Here is a 22,183-nt window from a genome sequence, read left to right as displayed (position 1 = left end):
GGCGGTCCTTGAAATTGATTTTATGTGGGCGTTAAAGGATAAATCCTGATCAAATATAACACCAAGATTCCTTACAGTCTCACTGGAGGCCAAATTAATGCCATCCATAGTTAGTATGTCTTTAGATAATTTGTTTCGTAGATTCTTCGGGCCAAGTACAATAACTTCAGTTTTGGTCGTGTTTAACATCAAAAAGTTTAAGGTCATCCACGTTTTTAAGTCCTTAAGGCAGTCTTGAATTTTATTTAGATGATTAATTTCATCAGGCTTGATTGATAAATATAGTTGAGTATCATCCGCATAACAATGAAAGTTTACAGAATGATTCCTTATAATATTGCCTAACGGAAGCATATATAATGTGAACAAAATAGGTCCGAGCACTGAGCCCTGTGGCACTCCATGGCTAACTTTGGTTTGCGTGGAAGATTCATCGTTAACACGTACAAACTGAGAGCGTTCAGATAGATAGGACCTAAACCAGCCTAAAGCAGTTCCCTGTATGCCAACTAAGTGCTCTAGTCTTTGCAATAGGATATCATGGTCGATAGTATCAAATGCAGCACTAAGATCGAGCAAAACAAGAATAGAGACAAGTCCCTTGTCTGAGGCTATTAGAATATCATTTGTGACTTTAACCAGAGCTGTCTCTGTGCTATGATGTGTTCTAAAGCCAGACTGAAAATCTTCAAATAAATCATTGTTTTTTAAGTAATCACACAACTGTTTTGCGACCGCTTTCTCAAGAATTTTTGAGAGGAACGGAAGATTAGAAATAGGTCTATAGTTGGCTAAAACCTCTGGATCGAGGTTGTGCTTTTTAAGAAGCGGTTTTATCACTGCTACTTTGAATGATTGTGGAACATAGCCTGATAATAAAGACATATTCATAATATTTAATAAAGAAGTGCTAATTAATGGAAAAACTTCCTTCAACAGCTTAGTTGGAATTGGGTCTAACATACACGTTGATGGTTTAGAAGAGAGAATCATTGAATGTAATTGTTCAAGGTTAATGGCTGAAAAGCATTCTAGTTTACTATCTAGTGTAATATTAGAACTTACGATTCCGGGAGCTGTTGATAACACTATACTGGTCGAAGGCAAGAGGTCATTAATTTTGTTTCTAAGAGTAACAATTTTATCGTTAAAAAAGCACATAAAATCATTACTACTGAGTGCTAAGGGAATAGAAGGCTCAATCGAGCTGTGGCTCTCTGTCAGCCTGGCTACAGTGCTGAAAAGAAATCTTGCATTATTCTTATTCTCATCTATTAATGAAGAGTAGTAGGCTGCTCTCGCTTTACGCAGTGCTTTCTTATATTCATTGAGAGTAATATGCCAAATTAAACGAGATTCTTCAAGTTTAGTGGAACGCCATATCCTTTCAAGTTGTCTAGACTTTTGCTTTATTTTGCGGGTTTCGGCATTATGCCATGGAGCTAATCTATGTTGTTTTATTTTCTTCTTTTTCAAAGGAGCAACAGAATCTAATTTTATTCGCAGCGCATCTATAGCACTATCAACAACATGATCAATTTGGGGTGGTGTACATTTTGTATAAGTTTCCTCCCCTACATGCAGACATGCTATCGAGTTAAGTATTGGTTGAATCTCTTCCTTAAATGTGGCTATAGCACTAACAGATAGGTTTCTGCTGCAAGAGCTTTTGACTAATGCTTTGTAGTCTAGTAACAGTACTTCAAAAGTTACTAAGAAATGGTCGGATAAAGCAGGATTATGCGGTTCGACTAATAGTTGCTCAATTTCAATACCATAAGTCAGAACAAGGTCGAGAGTGTGATTATAACAGTGGGTTGGTTTATTTACACTCTGACAGAAACCAACAGAATCTAATATAGAGTTAAATGCAACAGTAAGGCTATTGTTATCATCGTCAACATGAATATTAAAGTCACCTACGATAATTACTTTGTCTGTTTTAAGAACCAAAGTTGATAAAAACTCAGAGAATTCTGATAAGAATTCTGAATAAGGACCTGGTGCACGATACACTGTAACAAATAAGATTGGCTGCAAAGTTTTCCAGGTCGGATGCGTAAGACTAAAAACGAGGCTTTCAAAAGAGGTATAATTACATTTTGGTTTAGTATTGATAAGTAAACTTGAGTCAAAGATTGCTGCAACTCCACCTCCTCGGCCCGTGCCTCGAGCAATATGAGTGTTGACATGGCTGGGTGGAGTGGCCTCATTTATGCTGACATATTCTTCATGTCTCAACCAAGTTTCAGTGAGACAGCATATATCAATATTATAATCTGATATTAAATCATTTACCAATATTGCTTTAGATGCTAGAGATCTTATGTTTAAGAGACCACATTTAATCTTCCTGTTTTGTTGCACTGTAGTAGTTGTGACATTTACTTTTATTAGGTTATTATGTATGACACCTCTATTAGGTTTTACCTTAAATTGTCCTTGGGCAGACACACACACCGCTAATATTGGGTATTTTATTGGGTTCGGGATTCCTATGGGTGACTGCCTAGGAGAGAGCGCAGAGAAGCGTGTAAGACTGCGACTCTGCCTCCTGGTCTCAACTCCAGTTTGTCATGGATTACGTCCACAAAGCCCTGAAATGTTTGCCGAAATGAGATCTGCACCTTTCAAAGTAGGGTGAATGCCGTCTCTCTTAATCAGACCAGGTTTTCCCCAGAAGGCTGTCCAATTATTTACGAAGCCCACATTGTTTGCTGGGCACCACCAAGACAACCAGCGCTGAAATGATGACATGCGGCTATACATGTCATCATTGATCAGATTGGGGAGGGGACCAGAGAAGATTACGGTGTCCGACATTGTTTTAGCATAACTACACACCGACTCCACATTAAGTTTTGTGCATTCTGATTGGCGTAAACGAACATCATTACCACCGACGTGAATAACAATCCTACTGTATTTACGTTTATCTTTAGCCAGCAGTTTAAGATGCGCCTCAACGTCGCCCGCTCTGGCCCCCGGAATGCATGTGACTGTGGAGGCTTCGGTCTCTAAATTCACGTGTCTCATAATAGAGCTACCAATAACCAGAGTTGGCTTCTCAGCGGGTGTCTCGCTGAGTGGGGAATATCTGTTAGATACGTGAACGGGTTGGTGGGGACCTGCGGGTTTCGCGTTATGCCCCTTCTGAACAGTCACCCAGCCTCCCTGCTGCTCGGGAGTTGCCGGGGGACGGCTAAGAGGAGCTACATTTTGCCGGTCCGCACATGCTAACATGGGCTTTACTTTAACTGAGTTACTTTCTAAGATGCGGAGCCGGGCTTCTATGGCTATGATTCCCGCCTCCAACCTAACAACTATACTACATTTAACACATGTATCCTTACCAGTAAGGGAGGCCGGGAAGTAACCAAACATGAGACAGGAAGAGCAGGAAATAGCACCAGAAGGTGGGGAAAGAGCCATGGCTAGCTATCAAGCTAAAGTAGCTACCGTTAGCAAACCCGAAAAGAGTGTAGGCAACTGTGGAGTTACAGTCGCTAAGAGAAGGAGAGTTGTGAGTGCTTAAGCTGTAGTAACGTGTGATTACAACGTCAGGCAGTTGCCGTGATCAAGAGTTTTAAAACGATCGATTAAGTTTAAGTTAATAAGCTATCAGCAACAGAACAGGCACACGGGATACCCGGAGATGAAAACAACAACAACCGGAAGTTGCAACGTGCTCACCGCAATAGGTTCCTCCTTCCGCTCACTCAGGGGGTGTATTCTAAGAAAGAAGACCAAAAAAACCACAACTGCGTTTAAAACCAAACTGATTTGGTTCAAATCAGAGTATGATTGCGACGACCATTATATGGTAGTTTAAATATTACTTATAGCATGCACAGTAAGAAATAATGTGTTGTTAGCAGAGACTACACAATAGCAGCAGAATAACAGATGGACCAACCCATTACATTTCTTTCAGCAACCTTCTTCTGAGCTTTCTTCAGTTGTGTCCTCAGATCAGCGATCTCCATTACTAGCAGAGACACAGCTACAGTGTTATTTTGTACATACTGTAAAGGGGAAAAAAACAACACAACATTAGCAAATAAGAAATGTTCACACCCAAGTCAAAGTTCTTCGTATCTGCCTCCTGGAGTCGAAGTTCACTGTCTTGCAGTTGCCTCCTTGTCAGATCCAGCCTCTTTTGCAGCTCTGAAAATGATTTAGAGCAGTGGTTCCCAACCTGGGGGGCTGGCCAAAGATCGCAGGGGGGGCGCCAGGCCTCAGATGATTTGAGGCCAAATATCATATTTAGACTTTTTATTTTTTTTACATATAATTGTAAGGCAATACATGATTGTCACTAAAAGCCTTGTCTCTACATTACATTACAATAAAATATAATATATATAAAAAATAATTGACTCATTAATTTTAATAAAAATTCAAGTTAGTATTAAAGGCATAAAAAGACAGAAATGTATAATTCTTTCTTTAATAGAAATGTTTCTTCTGCCCATAACGTGTCAAAACCAGGCTTGTCTGGATAAGCGCATTTTTAAAACATAGTCATTGTCCATGCCGGTTTCAGTTGGATTATTTGTCACAGTTGCTCCAATCAAATCGGTCTCCTCCATTTTGTAGATTATTTACGACTTTTGAATCCACATAAACACATCGGCAAAATCCGGTTTACTTTGAGCATGTGTTTTAAACAGTTTAATCCCTTTGTGAATTGTTTCCACTTGCACAGTCCTTTAATTTATTCATACAGCGGGAATCCAAATGTATTAATCCTGAGTCCAATAACCATCAAAGTCACTCCAATAGTGCTCCTTAATTACGCTTTCATCCTCCTTTAACAAAATACTTCACATTCATCCAGTTTGTGACAGTAGTTGTAGCATTTTTGAAACTTTTAAACTTTAATTACCGCTGTTGTGATAATGTACTAAACTGGACACATACTTAAATGAGCTATCCTCTTATCACTTGAGCCCAGCAACAGTGTCTTCTCTGCAATCTGGTTTCTGATGTCCTTCAGTTGATTCTCCAGATCTGCCAAGGAAAAACCAAATGGATGCTTTATTTTATTTTTTCTGTTATATCTCAAAATGTATCAGAAAGTTATCCCAGAAAGTTATCCCAGTAATTTACAGCCGATTCTCTCCGATGCTGCTTCTCTCTGACTCTTTTCTTGATTCTCCAGTCTTGCTATTTCATTTAGTTGAGTCAAAACTTTAAACACTGAAAAGAGAAGGGTCAGATTAAAAAAGAAATCAGTGGAAACGACATAAAAACTGACTACAATAGAACAATATTACTGTTATTTTGAGGATGACTCACTCAGTTTAGTATATTCATTGTCTCCGTCTTTTATTCCATCACCCAAATCATTCAAACAATCTTGAAGTTCTGCAGGTAGGAGAAGTACAAACATATTATTTTATGTGAGAAGATGTTTGGTTTTAATTGTTTATTCAAAGCATTTGGAGGTTAGGAAATGTGATGCCTCAGTTTTCGTCACTCACCTCTGATTTTATTGTAATCTGTGTCATTCACGGCCACATACACCAAATTCTCAATCTCGGTTTGTATTGCAATAATCTGTAAAACTGTAAAAAGGGTTAATAATTATTTTTCAGCATGTACTGTATAACCTCCCATCTTTCAGTATCATGTCCTACTCACGTCGTTGAGGTTGAGCAACTTGAGCAACTCTTCGGTTTTTTTCGTCAGCTCGGTATTTTTCTCATCAATAATTTTTTGAAGTTCTGAACAACAAAAAAATAAAATGTTTAAACCTTAATATATCCTTTTAATGCATTAATACTGAAGCCTCACGACAATGTTTATATATTTCCCTGTCACTAGGCTGTTCAGTTGCCATATTTTGTGCCACCATTTGGGTGCGTTGTTTATACAAAAACGAAAGCATTATATTTCAATATATCAGGAGAGCGGAAAGTCAACTTGTTTAACTCCACCTTGGCCAATCAAAAAAATATATATAATCAAAAATCCAAACATATCACTTAGGAAGGTTTGGCTTATTTAATGGCGAGAAGTACTCAGATCTTGTAGACTTGAATAAAAAACGTTTTTACTTAAAACAAAAAGTACCAGAATGTAGGAATACTCCGTAACGAGTAAAAGTCCTGCATTCAAAATATTACTGAAGTAAAAGTACAAAATAATTAGGATCAAAATATATTTAAAGTATCAAAAGTACTTATATTTCACATCATTAATCAGAAACTGTAAAGTAACTAAACATATTAAATAAATGTAGTGGAGTAAATGTACATGATTTACCTCTGAATTGTAGGGGAGTAGAAGTACAACGTAGCATAATATGGAAATACTCAAGTATGATTTCATGTAACGTAAGGATGTACGACGGGCAATATCAAACTGTTTAGTGACAATGTTGTAAATCCCCCTGCCTTTTTTGGTCTTGTGGGAGGCGGGGCTTAGCCTCCACCTACCAGGCCACATCAGCCCTGCTCAGTCTCTCTCCAATGTCTCTAGCAGCAAGCTGATCCATATGTGCTCTCTTCACCAGTTGAATACTGATGCATTATTTGACCTTAAAATCATCATCATCAACATCACCTTTAACCTGTCAACTGCATGTGAAGCAAATAAATAGTTACACTGATCTCATCATGGGTCCTCATACTTTGACTGGTGTGCCAAGGCAGAGGCACTTTAGGCAGCCCTCCCTAAAATGATGTTTTTACATGGTCCTTCGAGCCGGAGTGCTTAGGCATTGGATATGGACCCGAGAGAGCAGCAGGATGAAGAGGGACTTTGGCGGGGAGCACGGAACAGATATGCACCCTCATACTTTCAAGACTATGAGCACTATGGAGCTTCTCACCCTCCTCCATCCACCCAAGAACATTATTCTGGAGCTAAGCCATTAACCGAGGCTTGCCCATCTGCAACACATGCTCAAATGAAAGAAATCCGCAATATGTTCATGCAGCTTCTTGGTAGGCAGGACGCTTCACAGAGGCAACAAAGCTCATATATAACTTGTCCCTGAAGCTGTAGTGGTGAATGTGACACAATGTGTGAAGATAATGTTCTACCCCAAACCCAGATATGTTCATGTCAACTGATGCACCAGTGTGATAATGAGATTAAGCTTAATCTTCCTGCCAGGGCTCAAAAAGAGTCGGGGGTCCCGAGAACACCATCATCTCTACAAGTGCCCCCTGCCCCCCCTCAGCTTCAGGTGCCTCAAGCTCCTCCCTCCCTTCTGTCCCGTCGGGGGTCCTGACTACACCACCTCCCCCTCCTTTTCCGTCGACGCCCGAGTCGACTTGCTCCCCCAATGCCCCTCCAGTCGCCCCCCCGCTCAACTCCTGGTCCCAGCACCCCTCCCATTCAGTCCGGCAGTTTCCCCTGGGCCCCTATGGCTGAACATCCGGTCGAAGGGGTCTCATTGCGGCCTGGAGGGCGGTGAGGCCGCTTCGGAGGATGGCCTTGAGGACGGCAATGGCCTTGAGGACGGCAATGTCCTCCGGAGAGGTCTCACCGTCCTACAGGCCGTCCTACAGGCCGTCTTCCAGAGGGGTCCCGCCATCTTCCCGCCCATCTTCCCGCCCATCCTCCAGCTCGCGGTCCCGTTCGCTGCCTCCAGAGTCCATCCCCGCTGTGACCCCAAATCTGTTCCTCATGGTGCGGCGGGATACCTCCCTTCCCCAGGCAGTGTATGGTGCAGATCATTGCTGGACGCTTCATTAAAGACTACTTGCCAAGCCCCAAAACAACAGAAAAATACAGTTGGTCCTGCTGTTGTCGTCATAGTTAACCCGCAGCTTGCAAGAGGACTCTGGCCTATAGGGAAAGCAACCCGTCTCATCCCTAGCGACGATGGCCATGTACGTACAGTAGAGGTCAGTATCCAATGGAAACTGTACGTCAGACCTTCCGTATGACTTGTGTCCAATTAACGACCTCAGTTGACAGTGAAATTGTCAAATGGGTTCTCACATTTGAGGGGCGGCTGTTGTAAATCCGCCTGCCTTTTTTGGTCTTGTGGGAGGTGGGGCTTAGCCTCCACCTACCAGGCCACACCTGATCCCACTTAAGGGCTGAAATCAGCCCTGCTTAGCATCTTTAGGCAACCCTCCCTAAAATTACAATCTAGTTTTTACAGACAATGAAACCCACACTGACCTTTTCTCTTGCTTTCAGATTCAGTGTTTTGTAGTTGTCTCTTTAGCTCCTCCAGTTGCACAGTTAATGTAGAAACCTGCAGAGCTGAAGGCACCACGTAAACAAACAGTTAAGACTTTTAAAACAAAAAAAAGGTATTTAAAGAGTCTTTCCTTATCTATAAAGATGAACATGGAGATTACAACACCACTATATTGTGGGAGTTTTCTTGAAGAATTGCTTCATTGTTCAGCTCACCAAGTGAAGTAACAGACTCAGCTTTGGTATGCAGTTCCTTCATTTTGCCATCAAGGTTGTTATGCAAATCCTCACAAACATGAAGAAGTTTTTAACAACTGTTGATCTTACAGACAGAGCAATACACAGCATTGTATTGACTATATATAACCCTTTACAACACCTCACACTCACAGCTTCCTATTATTTTGTGTTTCTCTTTTCTAAACTTTTTATGTTTTTTATTGTTGATATGTATATTTTGATTGATAAAAGACATATTTTGAGGCATCTGGCATTTGTGAAATGTATCAGCTTTGCATTTGACATTCAGAATAGAAAAATTATCTGGTCACATGACTTTTATATTGTGCAGTTGCAATTGTTATCAAACAATCCTCTCCCATTGTACTGGCCAGTGACTGTGTAGTACATGTCCCACATACAGTTTTGCATATTCTGAACACCTCTGCTACTCAGCATATGACAGCAGCAAGGCGCTCTGGTTATGAAGCAATAATTCTTTCAAGCCCACACATCACACTTAAACGCTCTCCCCCTCTAAACCCAGCTACGCTGGTACCGATTCCAGATTTTGAAATCACACATGACTGTGTCACAACGATTGACATATCTTCTTCCCCCAGAACTGATATGTTGCAAACTCCTATCCCTAATTCAGATATGATTCTATGCACAGACGGGTCTGCGAGCAGGCCGTCTGACACAGTACACTTAGCAGGCTATGCTGTTGTAAATGACTGGGAAGTTTTAGAAAGCCGGGCCTTGCCAAATGGCACGTCAGCTCAGGCTGCAGAGTTGTATGCTCTGCTGAGGGCGTGTATTTTGGCTAAAGATAGAGTTGCAACCATTTTCACAGACTCCAGGTATGCATTTGGTGTGTGCCAGGATTTTGGTGTCTTGTGGAAAATGCGCGGTTTCTTAACATCGGCCGGTAAGCCTATTCAACATCATGCGTTAGTAGCACAGCTATTAGACGCTATCATGCTCCCTACACAGCTAGCAGTGGTTAAGTGCGCTGCTCACACAAATTCTGATGATCCTATTTCGCGTGGAAATGCGTTAGCCGACACCGCGGCTAAACGAGCAGCAGTTTCCTCCTCTTCTATGGTGCTCCAATGCCCCTTGACACAACCCGCAGAACCCATTTCTTTGCCTTCCTTTAATGATGTCGCGGACATGCAAGCCCGCGCTGATGTTAGGGAGAAAGATTTATGGCTAAGACGAGGTTGTACACTTGACGCTGAGTCCAGCTTGTGGCTCCACCCAGACGGACGGATGGTCTGTCCACGTTCGTTCCTCCATGATTTGGCACATGTTGCACATGGCAAATCACATGTAGGAAAAGGAGGGATGAATGGGATTATAAAGTCCCAATGGTTTGCTCCAGGCATTACACTAGCTACACAGACCCTGGTAGATAGATGCATGATATGCCAGCAGACAAGACGAAGAAATGGTCAAATTCAGCATGAACACTTACCGCCCCCCTCGGGGCCCTTTGTAAATATGCAAATTGACTTTTCACATATGCCACCATGCCAAGGATTCAAATATCTTTTGGTAATAGTGTGCCAGTTCTCCAAATGGGTAGAGGCCTACCCTACCAGAAAAGAAGACGCTAGAACAGTTGTAAAGTGTCTTCTCAAAGATGTTATTCCTAGATTTGGTGTGCCCACAGGAATTAACAGTGACAGAGGTCCAGCATTCATTTCTAAGATAACCCAGAGTCTAGCTACAGTGTTAGGGTTCAAATGGCAATTGCATGTTCCCTATCACCCACAGAGCTCAGGCCAGGTTGAGAGAATGAACTTGACTATAAAGGAGAAACTCACTAAAACAATGTTGACCACAGGACTAAAATGGGTAGACGCGCTGCCGCTAGTTCTGTGCTCCATCAGAAGCTCACCAAATGCAACGACAGGGCTTAGCCCACACGAAGTATTGATGGGAAGGGTAATGTTCGCAGGATCTAGCCCCCCAGTAACACCCCACAAACTCACTCTTTTGTGGACAGAGGATTACATGACTAACTATGTCAAATATCTAACTGACATGTTGAGAAAGTTTCACAGGCAGGTGGATGACAGGCTCCCCCAGCCCGGAGAGGAGCCCACCCACCCGTTTCAGATTGGTGATAATGTACTAATCAAATCTCTTGAAAAAGATGCTCTGTCTCCCAGGTGGAAAGGTCCTTTCCAGGTGTTAATAGTGACCAGAACAGCGCTGAGGGTACAAGGGAGACCGGAGTGGATTCACGCTACAAGATGTCGTCTCTCCCCTCTACCGGATGCTGGCGTGTGAAGGCAGTCATCATCATCGTCATGCTGGGTCTTCTGTACCTGGCCAAGGTCGCCCTGCTAGATGGAGCTGTGGAAATCCCAACGACAGGTGGCGAGGGATCTCGCCCGTCTGAGGAAGAAAATAAGGTGCTCTTATCTACGAGCGCAGACGACTTGACCACTCAGGGCCCAGACCCTGAGGGCAAAACGACACCAACGGGCAAATCAGTGCCTAGCGACAAGGACAGGTTGTATCCAATCACCACACAGACATTCAGTATGGTGCGAGAGACACAACGAGAAAGAAAAGGAGGAAGAATCAGGAGGATTGTCTCCCTCCTTGATCACAAATCAGAGACTGTTTCTTTTAACTGTCCAGCTTCAATATGTGATTCATCTAACTGTATTATTGTATCTTATGTGTCCTTAGTTTACTCAACGTGGGAGTTATATCCAATGGACCGGTACCGTGCGGACGGAGTGGCGTCGGAGGGGGTGAGAATGGCACTCGACACCATTGAAGACATGCCCCCAGAACTGTGGTGTAGCACTAGAGAACAGTTTAAGGCAATGATAAGGGATAAAGTAACATGTAGAGTGAGGAAACCAGATTACCAGGTTCCCAATCCAGGTGCTACTGTATGCAAACTGTCTGGACCAGATAGAAAAACAAATGTTCTATCCACTCCACTTAAACACTCAGGAGGTGATGTAGATTTTTCAAAAAAGGCCTTAATCACTCCTTTTAAACAAACTAAAACTAATTCTGCAGTAAGTTTAATGTTAGACTACGCACATGAACGTAATATTAGCAACTGTTGGCTGTGCCAAAATATGCCAGAATCCATGCATTCTCCTATGTTTAGCCCAATTCCTTTTGCAAAAGTGGATTATAAATTAATTAGTTGGAACGACATTTACTCTAGGATTAGCGATGAGGCTGAGGACTGCTACACTCCTTCATACCCAACAGACTCTGATAAACCGTTACAGTACAAGGGTCTGGTCTATCTCATTGTTGAGACAGTAAATACAAATTATCTGCCTGACGGTTTCAAACGATTGATGTTTTTAAAACTAATATATGTGAAGAAATACATTAACCTAGCTTTTGAATACAGATTCCAGTTAGCTCTGGTACAAACTAATTGTTCAGTTAATTCCACAAGTCCAACATGCACAAAACAACCACACATGGCATCTTTGCTGGTTGAAGCTTTGGTAACAGTTGTACCCTGGTTTGGCTCCAGAACAGTGAACTCCGTTGAGGTTAAAATACATGATTGCACGAAACCAATACCCCTAGGCAATCCCCCTACACGGGACTGTTCAATATATGTTCCCCCAATTGCAGTACACGAATGGAAGAATGTGTCCATCTGTTTCCAGAATGAAGCAGGATTTCACACCTCTCCGGATGTGGGACACAGCGACTGTAATACCATAGTGAGGGTAAAATTAGCCAGAATTCCCCTCCCACAGAGAGTTTACTTAGTTTGTGGCGACCGGGCTTATGGCTGCGTACCATATGATGTATTTTATGGCACCTGTTATCTAGCCTACCTAATTCCTTTAATCCGTAAAGTAGAGGCAAATGAGATTGCAGCGATACTTCCCTCTCTACACAGGAACAGCAGGTCCATTACAAAAGGACAACAGGTAGCGAGCCTATTTTTGCCCTGGTACGGCATTTATGTTAGTCAGCAGGAGATCATGGCATTATCAAAAGTAGTGGAACATCATCTAAATGTATCAAATATCGCGATGTTAGCGGAACATAAAGAACTGCAGGAAGTTAGGACGGTAGCACTACAGAATCGCATGGCGCTGGACCTCCTCTTAGCTGCCCAGGGGGGCGCATGTAAAGTAATTGGTGCGGAGTGCTGTTCCTTTGTCTCTGACGCTACACCTGAAGTTATGGATATGGTTCATGACACGGCTAATGGGATAAAAGAATTGCATGAAACTCATGGGTTTACATTTGGGGATTTAAGTGGAACCCTTGGATCCTGGGGAGCGGGGTTGGTTAAATTTGTTGTTACTGTTGCAGTGTTTATCTTGGTTGTGCTAATCCTAGTGACCTGTTTGATCACTGTAATTAAATTAGCCATACGCAGGGTTGCCAAGACTACCCTCCAGGCCCCACAGAGACTAGTGGGGTACTCTACTGTAGATGACACAATGTTGATGTACGACGCCGAGTTTCCAGACCCATGGGTCTCCATGGCAGTTCCTGTACCTAGGGTACCTCCTTTCAGCGATTGATAAATTGATTAAAGTTGACACTCAGAATAAAGAATAAATGTTTTTGACTTTTCCTTCCTCCGGTTGTTTAGAATAAATGTTTTTGACTTTTCCTTCCTCAGGTTGTTTACAATAAAATGTCTGACTTCTCCTTTTCAGATTTTTGAACAAATGTATTCGAATAAAATGTATGTAGTAAAGTGCCTTACTCTTGAATAAGTGTATTGAAGTAAACGTAAAGTAATGTTAAAGATTGAGGACACTGTACCTTTACAGATTACAGATTGATCGATTCATCACTGTGAATTTATACCTTAACTTTGAATTTTAACTGAATCCCTAATGATTCTGATTTATACCTCAATTGGATTTCTTATAATCCTACATTCTAATTGTGTTTTAATAAGTAATTGCCTTGAAGTAAATCTTTAAAGATGTAAGCTGAATTTGAATTTGTGTTTGATGAATGAGATTAACTGAGTGATAAATGATAAAAGATCTTGTTTTTGAAACATGTATTTTACTATTATACTTTTGTATTGCATGTGTTATTATTGTGCTTTTTGACAAAATAAATCAAACACTGAAGAAAGATGATTTTTCTATTATGGTTGTCTGTATCAACCATTGTGATTGACTGTTTCAATCTTATTCTGTTTTTGATGTAATTAATGTAATGAGAAATCCACACAACTCTGAGGACGTTTTATTTGACTAATGTTAATTGGTTATCAATAAATTGATAAAAGCGTGGATCTGTTAGAGAATATTCTCCTATTGTCTGTGCAGGGGAGCATTTTAGTGTTTCACATAGGTCTGCTGCAACTTAGAGCAGGGCACAGGTCAAAGGTCCTGCCTTCCTGTTGGGGGAAGTGTGGCCAACTGCGCAGATGATCTTAAACAGACTTTCTTTGTCTCTGAAGATCCTTTATTTAATTATGATTAGAAAGGGCACAGACAGAGGCTCCTCCTGGATCCGCTGGGTAGAATTGCCTGTGTTTTCTGTGTATTCCTCAGTGTTGACTCGGGATTTCTCACTGCACGTTGTGTAAATGCCTTGGACTCACTCACAGCTGTTGGCTCTCAATTAAACTCAGTGTTTTGATATAAAGCAGACTCCAGCCTCCATTTCTTCCATCAACATTGCTGAAAAGACGTTTCTCTCACAAGTAAGCATCGCTAACACTCAGAGCTAACGCTGTACTGGAGAGAATATGTGTAAATGTAATAGATTGTTTTTGTAAAATTGACAGTATTTTAACTGTTACCTTTGACCTTTGTTAATGTAGTTTAATTGTAGGATGTTTGGAAAGGATGAGAAGGTATTCTGTCTGCGCTTGTTTGTGTTTGTTTTGGAGACGTGTGATCTGTTAAACTGTGATCAACTAGATGGCCTTGATCTGGGAGACGGAGATCGATTGCTCTTGTCTCCGCCCACATATCTGGGGGGTTTCGCGGTACTTTCCTCACTCGAGTAAAGTACCGGAGAATGAAACCTAACTTTGACTCTTAAAATTCTTCCCTTTTATCAGGGGCATAACATTTGGGGACTCGTCCGGGATGAATGTGACGAGGGCCAGCTGTTCCAGATAGATGTCCCCGATCATCATTCAACCCATCTTCACTACAACTAGGGTGGACGACGACGTGTGGTGGTTCAATAGTTACGGAGAGGGACTTGTATACAATCTGAGGTCAACTACGGGTGCCAGGAGAGTTACGCTGTCTCATCTGCAAAGTGAAGGTTCTACATTACACTGACAATGTCCACAGGAAAAGAGATTTACATGGACTCCTCAACGCTAGAAGACTTGAAGCTAGAAGTTGGTGGTAAACTGTACACACTGACAAGGGATGATTTGATTGAAGTGTGTGATTTCCTAACTATTGCCGGGTCAACTTTTGAGTATGTATCAGGTAAAAGCCGTTCGTCTCTCATCTCATATGTTAGTATGCACTTAGAGAGAGAAGAGCTAAGTGAACTTGAGGATCAGGGTATGGCAGAGCTACTTGTTCTAAAAGATAAAATAGTTTAGTTACAACAGGCTGCTTTATTAAGAGAAGATAACAGAGGAAAAGAGCAGAGTTCAGGTGACAAACAGACAGACGTGGTGCAGGAACATGTCATACAGCTGTCAGAAAGAGAAAGTTTGCTTAAAGAGATAGAGAAACTACAGTCAGCCTTAGCGTTTTCACTACAGGCAAAACCAGACCAGACCGGTGGGGCCCAAAGGTTAGTGAGTGGGGAAGGTAATACTATTAAACAAGACAATGTGACTGTCCAACAGACCCCCCAACCTCATTACAGTGGAGCAGAGAATTCAAAATATCAGGCCAGATTGGTGAGCCAGGTCAAAAAGACAAATTTACATTCTCTAGTCTAGCACATCAAATTGAGCAAGGCATGAGCAAGAGATTTCCTGAAATAGAAATAGTAGATGCAGTGATAAGGGCAATAGCACCAGGCCTACAACTACGCAGCTATTTGGAGGGAAAAATCAACCTGACTTTACCTACCTTGAGGAGGATACTCAGGTCCCATTACCAAGAAAAAGGAGCAACAGAACTGTACAAACAACTGACCTCAGAGGTCCAAAGTAACAAGGAGACTCCACAAAACTTCCTGATCCGTGCTCTGGATTTAAGACAGAAAATTCAGTTTGCTTCACAGGAGGCAGAATCTGGTCCAAGATATGATCCTGTCCTCATACAGAGTATGTTTCTCCACACTGTTCTCACAGGCCTGCAAAATGTCAACATTAGAAGTGATCTTCAGCCGTATTTGCAACAGACAACATCAAGTGATGAGCTGCTCCTCGAAAAAGTTAACATTGCTTGTGCCAACGAAGCAGAGACAAAATAAAAAGAAACTACTTACCCAGCAGCGACAGTGCACTCAGCTCAATCCAGTGAGACAACTGCAGAGAAAAAGGAAAAAAATACTAATCTAGACCAAAACAGCAGATTTCAGCCTGATGTTCTGAGTGAACTGAAAGAAATGCGGTCTGATATGGCATTACTGAAAAACATAGGCGCTGAAGTTGCACAAATCAGAGAGTCAATGCGACAGCCTAACCAAGCACAGCCACAGTATTTCACCTCACCTATACCACAAGAATGCATCCCCCCTCCTCCGTTCCAGTATCCACAGCAAAACCGCTGGCCACCCCCAGGACCAGGGCAGAGAGGAGAGACAGCTCAATACCAAAGAGGGTTCGCACCACAACACAACTTCTCCGGGCCAAGTCGTGCACGCTTAATAAAATGTTTTGGCTGCAAGCAAAATGGAAGTGAGTATTGCACCCATTGCTACAGGTGTGGTAGTAGTGAACATTTTCTCGCAGGTTGCAGGCTGAGAGGAAACGGACCAGACAGAGAGGTCCCTTTAAACGAAACAGGGTTACCCCCACGGGACAGGGAGTAACCAACAACAGTGTAATGTCCCAACAGCATTGCTCATACTGTGGTGTCCCTGAAAACTAACAGAAATTCAGAAAATGTGCATCGTGTAAAGAAGACAATTACTGCTCTAAAACCTGTCAAACTGAACATTGGCCAAAACATTACAAAAAATGCAAACAGCCCCCTCACACACATGTTAATCAGTGCTCTCAACCAAGTGCAAGCACATCCCACACCAGAAAAGAGGACAGCCATTCTCGTCTTGTGGCGTTGGTAGGAAAAAGGTGTATGGTTGAGTGCTACATCCAAGACCGTAAAACTAAAGCATTGTGGGATACAGGCTCCCAAGTCTGCATTGTTGATGAAAAATGGAAAAAGAGACATTTGCCACATGAGAAGCTAAGAGATGTTTCAGAGTTACTGGATGCCCGGATAATTTGAACATCAATGGTGCTAACGGAGAGAGCATGCCTTACAAGGGCTACATTGAGGTAACTTTTGGATTAGCTGCAGAAGGAGCTGATCCCAAATAACTTATTGTCCCCATGCTAGTGATGAAAGGCAGATCTCTCTCACAGCCTAGGCTGTGGCTACATCTATGGCTACATCTATGTCATTGAGCGAATAGTGAAAACCAGCACTTCAGAACAAATGGATGTTAGAAGAAGAGAGCAGTTGCATGAGACTTTAACAGCAGCTATTCCCAGTCTTGAGAAAAAGAATGTCACAGCCTTCATTGACCTAGTGACTACAGAACAGTCATGTGACTATATGGTAAAAAACACAAAAGGGAAAGTCATGGTTCCTAAACACTCTTCTGTTCAAATTGACTGTAAAGTACAGACACAGCCACTGAAGAAAGACACTACCCTCATTTTCGAGCCTGACATAAATCCTCAGTGGGCTGAAGGCCTTGAGTTTTGTGATACATTGGTGATGCTTAAAAGTGGTGCTTCACCTTACATTATTCTCAATGTGCAAAACCCCACCGATCACGATATTGAGTTGGCAGGAAGAACTATTGTGGGCAGAGTGCAGCAAGTCCAGGCTGTGTATCCAACTACAGTGTTAGAGAAACCAAATCAGCATCCTCCAGTGTCAGTCAATCAAGTGAATGCAAAGAGTGAACATGATGCTGACATTCCATGGAATCTACCAATTAACCTGAGTGAAACCGAGAAAGTAATGGTGCAAGATATGCTTCGTGAGGAATGTTCATCTTTTTCGAAGTCAGATGATGATATTGGATGTATTGAGAAGCTGAAGTTGAGCATATCACTTACAGACACAGATCCTGTAGCACGAATGTACGTGTCAGTGCCAAAGCCACTATATAAGGAGATGAAAGACTATCTACATAACCTTATTGCACAAGGATGGGTAAAGAAATCCAGCTCACCATATGCCTCACCTGTTGTCTGTGTAAGAAAAAAAGATAGCAGCTTACGTCTTTGCATAGATTACAGAGAGTTAAACAAAAAGACACACCCTGACAGACAACCGATACCCCGAGTGCAGGACATCCTTGACAGCCTTGGCGGTCATACTTGGTTTTCATTGTTAGACCAAGGGAAGGCCTACCATCAGGGTTTTATAGATGAAGACAGCAGACCTTTAACTGCATTTGTGACGCCGTGGGGCCTGTATGAATGGATAAGAATTCCATTTGGGCTGATGAATGCACCAGCACCATTTGTCCTCCATACAGATGTGTCAAACCAAGGCCTTGGCGCAGTCCTATACCAACAACAGGATGGTAAACTCTGTGTGATCGCCTACGGTTCCCAGACACTGATAGCCTCTGAACGAAATTACCATGTCCACTCAGGAAAATTGGAATTTCTCGCATTAAAGTGGGCAGTAACAGAAAAATTCAGAGACTATTTGTACTATGCGCCTACATTTACTGTATACAGTGATAATAATCCACTTACCTATGTCCTGTCGAGTGCCAAGCTTAATGCAACTGGATATAGATGGGTAGCAGAGCTTGCCGACTTTCACTTTACCATTCGATACCGTCCAGGGAAAGAGAATGTGGATGCTGACAGTCTATCAAGGATGCCTGTAAATGTTGAAGAGATGTTGAACAAATGTACTGAAGAGCTCCCATCAGACTGTGTGGCAGCTACAGCCCAAGCAGTCGAGACTAAAGACTCAAGCTCATCGTTGGTCTGCCCAGTACTTACCACTCTCCAATGTTCATCAGTGAGTGAAGCAATGTATAAATCATTTTCAGTTCCTGAAATAAGAAAAGCACAGAAAGACGACAAAAACATTGGTCCAGTGATGCAGTGTAAACTGAGGGACAACAAGCCAGATAGACATGGATTTCATGCATTGAGTAAACAAAGCAAGTGCCTTCCCCGCGAATGGGAAAGACTCCATATCGATGACGATGGCATTCTTCGCAGGAAGACAGTTAACAGAACACAGCTTGTATTACCTGAGAGGCATACAATCACTGTACTGAAAGAGTTGCATGATGAGATGGGCCATCAAGGCATTGATCGTACAACATCACTGATTAGAGACAGATTCTTTTGGCCATACATGCAAAAAGAAATTGAACACTAGCGAGGACTTGTACTTGCCTTAAAGGGAAATGGAAACACTTTTCAAACTGCTTTCCATGCGACAATATTACCATTAGGAAATGTATTTATCTAGTCTATTTCCAATATAAACGATCGAGATACGCGAATTTACTTTTTGAAATATGTGCCTAATGACCATGGGCGCTTCCATTGCTCCGGGACTTTCCCAGTGACGTCACTGATTGGGTACGGCTTCCTGGGCCAAAGCTCAATAACAAACAACATGGCGTGCAATGCACCAGTAGTTTACATTACAAGAAAACGGTCGTCGTCAGGAGTTTATTGTATTGCCCCAGGCTGCACAAATGGATTTTATACAAAGAAGGAAGAAGTACATTTCCATAGGCTGCCACTAAAGGATGAGAAGCTGCTCAAAGTCCAGTCTGGATGCCTGGTTCAATACAAAACATTGGATTTGAAGCCAGGATCTGTTCCCACAATATTCGATTTCTCAACGTATGCAGTCGGGAACACCGACCGTCCCAGCACGTCGGCCGCGCAAGACAATGACAGTGTCAACAAACGTGAAGTTCGAGCCACCAAACGAGTTGCTTCAGCTGCCGAGAGAGAGGTAAATATTGCAGCACTACCAGATTACTAGCTCACACATGTATTTACTGACACAGTGTGACCTTATTAATTAACGCAATCGCGTCCAAACTAAATGGTAGCTATTATGACGTACAATAGAGAATTGGGGGTGTTCTATAGCTCAACTAATTAAACTGGCATACACACGCTCATCTGTCGAAAACAGCCCTAAAAAGGCTAGTATTGCTATTGATGGATGGTATTGCAGGACCCAGAGCGCACGGAGCACAGAGCGGACAGCAGATAACGGAATTGCAGTTGTATTGCTTATAGATTATCAGAACATTTCAAAGGGGACACAGCCCCATTGGATATTAACCTATGGATTAACTACATCATCGTTTTTATCGTTGTAATGCCATTGAAGACCAGTTTAGACCAGACAATGAGGAAGGTAAGCCGTTAGCCTGGCGTATGTTAGTACCTAGCGCCACTTGTTTTGATGTACGTTTTTGTGGATAACCTCGCGAGTTTGTATCTTTTAGTGTTGAGGTGGGCACCGTTAGATTCTGTGTCTCCTTGCGATCATAAACGATGTGTTGGATGTGCGGCTAGGATAAGTAATAAGGGAGCTAGGAGTGATTTTCGGTGCAGTAATAGGTTAGCATTTTCGCTCGGGGCTAATTCAGAGGCTCACTGTTAGCATTGTGTTTTTTTAATTTTTTTATTCCGGATCGTATGCCACTCTATTCGACCGAATCGGTTCATAAGCATAGGCCATGGGATGCCTGGTAACTGTAGATGCTTCCACATCAATGTCATCTCCCGACGAATAGTCAAATTCATCGTTCAAAACGTCGATCTCATTGCAAAATTCCTCCATCGCTGCCATATCTGCTACGTTGTGTTGACTTCAGGTGGAGCGAAAACACAGCCAGTGACGTCACCATTTGGGACTCCCCTAATGGCGGCGGCCTGGTCCCGGAATTCCCCACCCAGCCGGCGGATAATTAATTTTCTTTTGGCGAGTAATATCATATACAATAAATATTACGATCAATATCCATTGTAAAATGAATAAACTACCGGAATATTATAACTGTAATTGGTGTTTCCTTTCCCCTTTAAGCAAAAAACACAATGCAAAGAATCACGTGCACCTCTCACAAGCATTGTCACTACTCAACCCTTTGAACTGGTGTCAATAGACTTTCTTCATTTGGACAAATGCAGCGGTGGCTATGAGTACATACTAGTAATCGTTGACCATTTCACTCGTTTCGCCCAGGCTTACGCCACCACTTCCAAGTCTGGCAAAACTGTTGCTGATCGCATATTTAATGATTATGCTCTCAAGTTTGATCTACCAACACGCAGGCTTGGATTTTCGTCATTTTAGGGGCAAGGCCATTTGGCCTTTGGTGTCACATTTTTTCAGCGCGCAAAGGCCACATGCCAGGGCACAAAGGCCATTGAGGAAAAAATTAGGATTTGGAGCTTACAAATAAATAACTTCAATTCAACTTTCTAATGACAAAAAACAAATCACTTTTTTAATATCAATAATCATATCATCATATAGGCCTATGCCTCCTTAGTATTACCGTATATAAAATGAAATACTTGTTTTCCATCTACTACTTCTCCCATTCACAAATCCGAAATGAAATCTAAAAATCAAAAATTCTATTAATATGTTACAAATATATTCCATTTCAGAGCAGAAGAAACAGCCTTCAAGGGTACATCATCATTCAGCAGTGCACAGTGAAGCTCCAACATTCAATTGTATGAACAAGCAATACTTTGAAATGCAAAAGTGTGTGTGTGTGTGTGTGTGTGTGTGTGTGTGTGTGTGTGTGTGTGTGTGTGTGTGTGTGTGTGTGTGTGTGTGTGTGTGTGTGTGTGTGTGTGTGTGTGTGTGTGTGTGTGTGTGTGTGTGTGTGTGTGTGTGTGTGTGTGTGTGGTCTAGCATTACTATACTTGTGGGGACCTAAATCTGTTTACATAGTCACGTGTGGGGACTGGCTTCCCTTATGGGGACAAATTGGAGGTCCCCATGAGGGGAATCATTCATTTTAGGGGGAAGACTTGGTTAGGTTTAGGATTAGGGTAAGGGTTAGGTTAAGGGTAAGGGTTAGGGTTAGGCATGTGTTGGTTATGGTTAAGGTTAGGATAAGTCTCCAGGAAATGCATGTAAGTCAATGTAATGTCCCCTGAAGTGATGTATACATGGTATGTGTGTGTGTGTGTGTGTGTGTCTCTTTAATCAACTCCTCACAGCTCCTCATATCTGTTCTGAAACTCGACAAAAGTTAAACAAGTACAAACCACAGACTGTCTCTGTCATGACTAATACAGTCGCTGCTTTAATTCTGTCTTTAAGACGTTGTTGTGAGTGTGGACGGAGCAGCTACAACGTTAGTTAAGCCTGATCGATCCAATCTCCATTCACAAAACGCGCATTTTAAAATGTTTTGCATGCCGTCTTGTCTGCACACTTGTCAAAGCATTAAAGCATGGTTTTTACTAACCTTTATCAGTATTTAGTTACTTCTGCATCATTTTGAAACGTGTATTACAATTAAATCACGGTAACATAGATTAATTTGGTCGTAGTTGGTTTCCACCACAGTATTTACATGGATATAAGCCCCGCCCCCTCTCCAGCGCGTCCTGTTTGAATGACAGGAGTAAACACAGCTGACAGCCGCGGTGAAACTCCAGCGGTGAGAGCAATGTGAA

General features: G+C 42.1%; 1 long non-coding RNA gene across 1 annotated transcript; it reads right to left on the bottom strand.

The window, feature by feature from the left end:
* Window positions 1-4,924: 4,924 nt before the first annotated feature.
* LOC117462022 (uncharacterized) lies at window positions 4,925-5,372 on the bottom strand. Its single transcript, XR_004553788.1, has 3 exons — window positions 5,302-5,372; window positions 5,113-5,202; window positions 4,925-5,013 (listed from the first exon to the last, which is right to left on the bottom strand). It is a non-coding gene; the product is annotated as an uncharacterized lncRNA (long non-coding RNA).
* Window positions 5,373-22,183: the final 16,811 nt, after the last annotated feature.

This window comes from Pseudochaenichthys georgianus, chromosome 17, assembly GCF_902827115.2.
Source record: "Pseudochaenichthys georgianus chromosome 17, fPseGeo1.2, whole genome shotgun sequence".
Taxonomy (NCBI): domain Eukaryota; kingdom Metazoa; phylum Chordata; class Actinopteri; order Perciformes; family Channichthyidae; genus Pseudochaenichthys; species Pseudochaenichthys georgianus.
The sequence above is the reverse complement of the archived record's forward strand: the minus strand, read 5'-3'. Positions and strand labels throughout refer to the sequence as shown.